Source organism: Haemaphysalis longicornis, unplaced genomic scaffold (assembly GCF_048455015.1).
Source record: "Haemaphysalis longicornis isolate Haplotype H1 unplaced genomic scaffold, Haemaphysalis longicornis Haplotype H1 scaffold_13, whole genome shotgun sequence".
Taxonomy (NCBI): Eukaryota; Metazoa; Arthropoda; class Arachnida; order Ixodida; family Ixodidae; genus Haemaphysalis; species Haemaphysalis longicornis.
Window position 1 is genome coordinate 96916646 of NW_027526233.1, and position 7970 is coordinate 96924615.

Below are 7970 nucleotides of genomic sequence, written 5' to 3' on the forward strand. Positions count from 1 at the left end.
TGAAGGCTGGAGATAAGTATGTGTACCTGACTGTTTTTATTCACTCCAACATTTTTTAACACCTGTTCTGTTGTGGCGGGCTGTAGTGTGCGAAGCGTCATTAGGAAACCACGGGTCATAGTTACTCGAACTGTGTACTGCGGACGCGAGCTCGCGCTTTACGAGGAGTGCCCGACGCCGTTCTGAAGCCCAATTACCCGAAAACGGGCGTCAGTTTGAAACGATGCGGTAGCGCCATAAAATGCATGCGTGTTTGGTCCCGGAGGATTGGTCTCCAGGCCTGCGTGTGGGGCTGGAAAAAAAATGGCTAGAAAACAGTTCACGTGCCTCCGCGCAGACTGATGGCGCTACAGAAGCTCATTAAGAGAAGACTGTTGCCACGCCTTCAATGGCGGGCTGACGCGTTCTACTTTGGCAGAATTTTGAAATCCTGCTGCGAAAAGGATCCTTGCCTGCAAGTCATGCACGAGAAAGACGACGGTGTAGATGTCTATGATGATGTCTGCTACTACCACACTGAAAGGCGACTACTGAAAGTGTAGATAAACAATTGCTAACGTAACGCAAAGCATGGTGCCCTGTTCTTCATCGCTTATATTGAAAGAAATCCTCCAGTTGCGCTGTCGTTCAAGCATTGCAGGACTTAGCGCAAGCTTCGACAACTCTTTTCTCCACTCGTAACCTTAACATGTAACGTTGCGCTATAACAAAAACATGAACTGTGATATAGGTGCACAATGTATTACATCTACAGTGCATACATGAGCGCTTTGAGCGCCCTTGCTGGCGGCGCCAATCATGAGCTGCTCTTACTGTGGGGGCTGGAACCATATGCTGCTCAATTATTCCTCCCGTTGTAACAATTTTAAAACATTGGGCTCTTATTCTGGGAACCGGATTGATGTATCTTCGTCGCGAAAGGCTAAACAAAGCTGATTAAAAAGGTAGGGAGGCGGCTGATTGCACCTGCATGTGTGCCTTCGTTTAGGTGGAAAACCTGGCCCGTCCAGAAAGGACAACACCGTAGATAATGCGTACCAATAGAAGCAAAAGCGGAGCACGCAGTATTGCTCTAAAAGAGAATTGAAAAAACAAATACAAGCGCGTAGAAAACGCGGTGTTCTTTACTTACTTTTACGTCTTTGTAATAAAGCATCAATTATGCAACAGTAGATAATATGTCTACTTCGGGGAACGGGAAATGAAAGAAAACCTCGATGCTTTTTTCAAAGTGGATGCGTTTTACTTCCTGGTTTTTACGCGCTGGGTACCTATCGATGGGGTTCTCCGATGGTCTCATGGTGTGTGAAGGCCTCTCAGCCTCTCTGTAGCATAGCTCCTCTACTTCCGAGATTGATGAGATATCGATGCACATATAATGAAGGAAAGACGCTTGCAACGGCGAAAATGTTTACAACGCCAAAAAACGCTTACAAGGCCCCATGAAAATCGCTAGATAGTAGCCTCCGCATTTCGTAGACATGGCGATGAGTGGTTGAGAACGTTTATTCAAGCTCCTTATTGCCATTTTTAAGCTATACCCTATAAAACGCATCAGATGTCCGGGCATACTACGCATATTTAAAATAAAACAATAAATTTACTTCGAACTGTTGCTATAGAATTGGGACAAATATAAAAACTTGCAGAATGCCACATGTAAGTAGTAAATATAATGGCGGAGTATCGGTGTATACTTCATAAGAGACCTTTCTTTTCCGCGAAGGCGTGACTTGTCATAGTGTTGGTGCCTAAATATGAATGTGAATAAAAATACTGGTAATTTGTCTCACACAGTCAGTCGGGAAAAAAAGTTGTGGTACTATTACACGAGCCCCTGAATTTTGGATATCAATGCAGGCATCTTACTTTGTACACTGCCCATTCCATTTCGTCCCGTGGTATTGTTGATATTTAGAGGGTTTTTTATCAGTAATAATAAATGTGTACGCAATTAGTTCGTCGCTGCAAATACCGCAGTTAGACGCACATCGTGGGTACCTAAAATTGCCTCATTGACACTTTAGCGATTAGGACAGTACTCCTCGAGTTAGATAACTAGTTATAATTAATTAATTAAGCCCTAATAATTAAAAATACTGTCCACTTCTCAACAGTACTGCAAACATTATGCACTAGGTTTTATTCGAGTTACGCCAATACTGTTTTTTTGAATCTTCGTGCATGATAGCTGGGACACCCTGTATACTGTGTGTCAAATGGACTCTCGGGGTTAATTAACCCGGCAGCAGTTCTCAACAGGGTCCTCGATTAAGGCAGAGGTGCACAAATGACACCCCCACGTTCCGTCACGTCCCTGTGCAGTGGCACACTCCCTCAGTATCTTTTCCGTAGCGAAAGGCATATTCCTAGTGGTAAGCACAAATGTCAAATTATTGCTGTTTTACCACACATGTGTGCAAATGTGTCAATTTCTAACATTAGTAGGGGATGCTGTAGAGAGCCGTCGCGTCCCACTTGTTGACTCAAAGCTCAAAGATAAGCATTGATGACAGGTAGGTTGCGAGACTTCGAGAAGGCTGAAAGAAACAAAAAATATCGCGAAATGGTGCCAAACCTACACAGCAGGAGGAATAAACGACGGTGTTTCATTCTGCCACAAACATACCCGACAACGAATTCACAACGCACAACAAGCTCTACAAATAGAATCGCGTAATACCGCAAGTGAACGGAAAGAAATTGCAAAGTTGGTGGGTGAGCATAATAGGTACAATCGAAAACACAAACGTCACCAGGACCAAATATAAGTTGGGTAAGAAACATTTTCTACAAAACGTTACTAATATACGGATATACCCCAGTACTAACGCGCTCAAACCCGTCACCCGAAACTACTGGACATCACCCTCCAAACAAGGACTTTGCAGAGAAGTTTCCAAAACACAAACTAGGAACCTCGTGTAGCGTTTTCAGCATATTTATATTCGTTATGCGGTAACAAAGTTGCACTTCAACTATTTTGACCAAGTCAGTCATGCACTGTAAATATGCCACCAAACACCTCTTCCCAAAAATTTGTAGCTGATGTAAAAGGTGATAACTTTAGAAGCAAAGTGTTCCCTACCATCCGAAAATGCTGAATCATCTTCATCGTGTCCTAGAATCATCTTCATGTCCTAAATCAGGAAAATGCAATGCAGAATCTTGGTATAACATGCCACGTACTAGAACATTCCAGTGGCCAGAAACGAAGAGCCCACGTTACTTCCGTAAAACGTGGTATTTCAACACAAAATTGCTAAGAATATTGAATATATTCTAGGAGCATTTTCTGCGTGATGTTGCAGAATGTTTTGGAAACCACGCACACAATTCTAGCTTCCTCTCAATCAAATTTCGGGTATTTGACCTCCTCTTCGTAGAGCGAGATTAGAAAACAGAGAGAAGGTATCAACTCTCAAAAGTGTTTTTTCACATATCTGTCCAGCTAGCTAGCGTACTTCTACAAATTTCGTGTCTATAAATGAACTGCCATTTAGTAAGATCAATTGTCTCGGTTTATAGTTACAAGGACATGATCGACTCGCAACTTACTGTTCTTACAATGCACATCTGTTATTTATATCTGCCCTTTTAAAAAGTGGAGAAGGAGTGGTTACCTTGGATATTTTTTAAGGAAAGACGCAATAAATTGAAATCAAATATACGTGGGTACTGGTTTTTGTAGTTCTGTACATTAAACATTAAAACGGGGAATTTTAAACTAAATACAAAGGGAAGATAAAAGCTTAGTAATTCGTGTATATATAGCTAACTTTAAGAGCAGTGGGAAGCCAAGCAAGTGTTTATATATATATATATATATATATATATATATATATATAGAAAATAAGGGTTGGCAGTCAAGAAAACCTCGGAAAGCACAGGGGAGGTTATGGTGGGTCATAGAAAGAGATGAAGAAATTTTTGAATCGAAAAGAAAGTGGTGAAAAAATTCCCGCCGGGTGGGATCCGAACCCACGACCTCCAGAATACTGGTCGGGTGCGATGATTCAAAAATTTCTTCATCTCTTTCTATGACCCACCACAACCTCCCCTTTGCTTTCCAAGGTTTTCTTGACTGCCAACCCCTATTTTCTGTGTGATTTCACGGAGCCCCTCATTTCCCATTTTCTGATTCGCTATCAGATATATATATATATTTGCGTGCGTGGGCATATCTTGTTGTAAGCCCTCTCTTTCAACCCTGCTTCCACGGGGGAAAGGGGAATTACCTTGTTAATTTTTTTCTTCTGTTTCTTTTTTTTCATTATTTTTGCTCATGTTCGTACCGCCTGACGGTTATTTCTTATTATCTTTTCCCCGTGTTACTCCTTGTTCCTCCCTTCACACACACACACAGCCACACACACCCATATAGATATGTATATATATATATATATATATATATATATATATATATATATATATATATATATATATACATATCAAGGTTGCAGTCGTCATTGCCAGTGCTATTCGGCTTTTTTCGAAATATTTAATAGTGCCGAATGACGTGTGCTTGTCACGTTTCTTTGATACATTGATAAATAAGCGAAAATATAAGTCGAGAAAAAATCCGCCGTTTTTCCGGGAGCGGGACTCGAACCCACATCTCCGCATAACCGGTGCGGTGCGTTCGCCATTACGCTATCCCGCAGCGGCTTCTCTCTCGACTTTAAAGCGGGGGTTTATATTTACAAGAGCTCTGAGGCCGGTCAACTAGCGCCACCCCTCGACTACCACGGGAGACGTAGAACGTCTTCTTTCCCAGCGGCCGCCACGTAATGGCGAACGCACCGCACCGGTTATGCGGAGAAGTGGGTTCGAGTCCCGCTCCCGGAAAAACGGCGGATTTTTTCTCGACTTATATTTTCGCTTATTTATCAATGTATCAAAGAAACGTGACAAGCACACGTCATTCGGCACTATTAAATATTTCGAAAAAAGCCGAATAGCACTGGCAATGACGACTGCAACCTTGATATGTATCTTTACCGAGTCCCTCGTCCCGTATCTTTCTGTTCAGCTACATGCATTACGAGGCACTGGCTCCAGCAGTTCGGATATGCCAATTGGTAACCCCGACCTCCGACCACGGTCTACGTGGCAGCCGCTGGGAAAGAAAACGTTCTACGTCTCCCGCGGTAGTCGAGGGGCGGCGCTAGTTGACCGGCCTCAGAGCTCTTGTAAATATAAACCCCCGCTTTAAAGTCGAGAGAGAAGCCGCTGCGGGATAGCGTAATGGCGAACGCACCGCACCGGTTATGCGGAGATGTGGGTTCGAGTCCCGCTCCCGGAAAAACGGCGCATTTTTCGTCGACTTAAATTTTCGCTTATTTATCAATTTATCAAAGAAACGTGACAAGCACACGTCATTCGGCACTATTAAATATTTCGAAAAAAGCCGAATAGCACTGGCAATGACGACTGCAACCTTGATATATATATATATATAGATATATATATATATATATACATATCTATATGGGTGTGTGTGGCTGTGTGTGTGTGTGAAGGGAGGAACAAGGAGTAACACGGGGAAAAGATAATAAGAAATAACCGTCAGGCGGTACGAACATGAGCAAAAAGAATGAAAAAAAAGAAACAGAAGAAAAAAATTAACAAGGTAATTCCCCTTTCCCCCGTGGAAGCAGGGTTGAAAGAGAGGGCTTACAACAAGATATGCCCACGCACGCATTTGGCATGGGCATAAAAAAGATGGGGAAAAATTGTAACATCGAAACAGAGGGTAACATTGAAACAGAGGGGAAAAATTGTAACATCGTAATTCCTGTTCCCCCCCGGGGCAACGTGGGCAAAGAGAGGGGAGAAAGCAAGACATGCCCTTGCATGCATTTGGCATGCGCATAAACAAAATATAACGAAGAAATCACAGTCACCTGGTACGAACATGAGAAAGAAGTACGAACACAAAGAAATTAACAATGTAATTTCCATTTTCAGTGTCCCTTAGCAACTGGGGGGCAAGAGAGGAATCAAAAGAACATATGCCCGTGACCGCATATGGTGCACATCTGGCCATACAGAACCGTGCAAAAAATCAGAGTCAGGTGATTGAAACATGAAAATGTACAATACTTGGCCTCTGGTGGTAGGGGACAGGGTTGCTCTCTCTCTCTCTCTCTCGATATATATATATATATATATATATATATATATATATATATATATATATATATATATATATATATATATATATATATATATATATATACCGACAGAAGGGCAGGCAGTCTACAACGCCAAAGAAGGCATAAGGGAATGGTTAGACTATTTTTTACCGTTAGTGACGTTACATTATTTTCTATAATTATTACGTGAGAAAGAAAGAAAAACACGCGCCCAGAGTGGGGACCGAACCCACGCTGTTCGATTAGATCTCAAATGCCTTACCAATTCAGATATCTGGGCGACGGTGTTCTCCTTCACTTTCTGGGGTATTAATATTTACTACAAGTGTATCTGATGCTTGAGGGTGGTAGCCAGCGCCTGGGCTAGGCAGGCTACCACCCTCAAGCGTCAGATACAGTTGTAGTAAATACAAATACCCCAGAAAGTCAAGGAGAACACTGTCGCCCAGGTAGCCGAATTGGTAAGGCATTCGACATCTAATCGAAAGGCGTGGGTTCGGTCCCCACTCTGGGCCCGTGTTTTTCTTTTTTCCTTTCTTACGTATTTAATAAAACAATAATGTAACTTCGCTAACGGTAAAAAATAGTGTAAACGTTCCCCTATGTCTTCTTTGGCGTTGTACACTGCCGGCACTTCTTTCTGTATTTCACAACGAGCCCCTCATTTCCAAACCCTATATATATATATATATATATATATATATATATATATATAACTGGCATGCTGGCGATGGGGCCGAAGGCGTGGTGAACACAAAGTAAGAAACCTCGGTAACAGCAACAGCGGAGGGTTTATTTCGACTTCGAGACAAGACTTGTCTCGAAGTCGAAACGTCGAAATAAACCCTCCGCTGTTGCTGTTACCGAGGTTTCTTACTTTATATATATATATATATATAAATATATATATACATATATATATATATATATATATATATATATATATATATATATATATATATGTACTTTTGGCGAAGTCCCTACCCTTATACTCTAATTATCCTTATAATCAACTTCACTAAGGTTTCCCACCACGCTGTAGCCGATAACAATCCCAGCGTTATAGTAAGGTGAAGCACTTAAAATTGAAGACACATGTGGCCTTCAGAAAACCTCAGACGTATGTCCCGAAGTTGGTCGAAGATTCAGCAAAAATGATAGCATAGCAGCTTTGTGTTTCACTGGCACTCCCTCCCGCCTAAGGGTATGTGCAACCCGCCCCAGTGACTCAGTGGCTAAGGCGTTGCGCTGCTGAGCACGAGGTCGCGGGTTTGATTCCCGGCCGCGGCGCGCGCTTTTCTGATGGAGGAAAAAAGCTAAAACGCTCGTGTGTTCGAGATGTCGGCGAACGTAATGATCCACAGGTGGTCAAAATTAATCTGGAGACCTCCACTACGGCGCGCCTCAACGCCTTCGTTCCGTCGGCGCGTTAATTCCTACAATCAATTAATAAGGGGGTGTGCATAAGGAAAAACTTTATTCATGGCTATGAAGAGCCAGCATCTACTTATGTCATCCAATCGTCCGAAACAAGTTTTTACCCGAACGTTTCTAATATTTCACACTGAAGTTCAATATGGGGCTCAAGTTTGGAGTATAAAATGTTAACTTGGAAATGCAAAGGGATTGAATCGTACCTTAGGTACCAAACGGAAAACTTTTGTGTGTTGGAAATAAATGACTTTACTTAAATACTATTTGTGGTAAACTCATCGAAGTAAATTTGACAGGCACCTTTTTGCGTGGGCGGGACCAATGTAGAATGTTTGTGAACAGGCCATCTGTAGCGAACTTTCTACGTCAACCATACTT

At 42.2% G+C, this 7970-nt stretch overlaps 1 non-coding gene across 1 annotated transcript; it reads left to right on the forward strand.

The window, feature by feature from the left end:
* Positions 1–6601: 6601 nt before the first annotated feature.
* On the forward strand, positions 6602–6673 carry Trnar-ucu (transfer RNA arginine (anticodon UCU)). The gene has a single exon. It is a non-coding gene; the product is annotated as a tRNA-Arg (tRNA).
* Positions 6674–7970: the final 1297 nt, after the last annotated feature.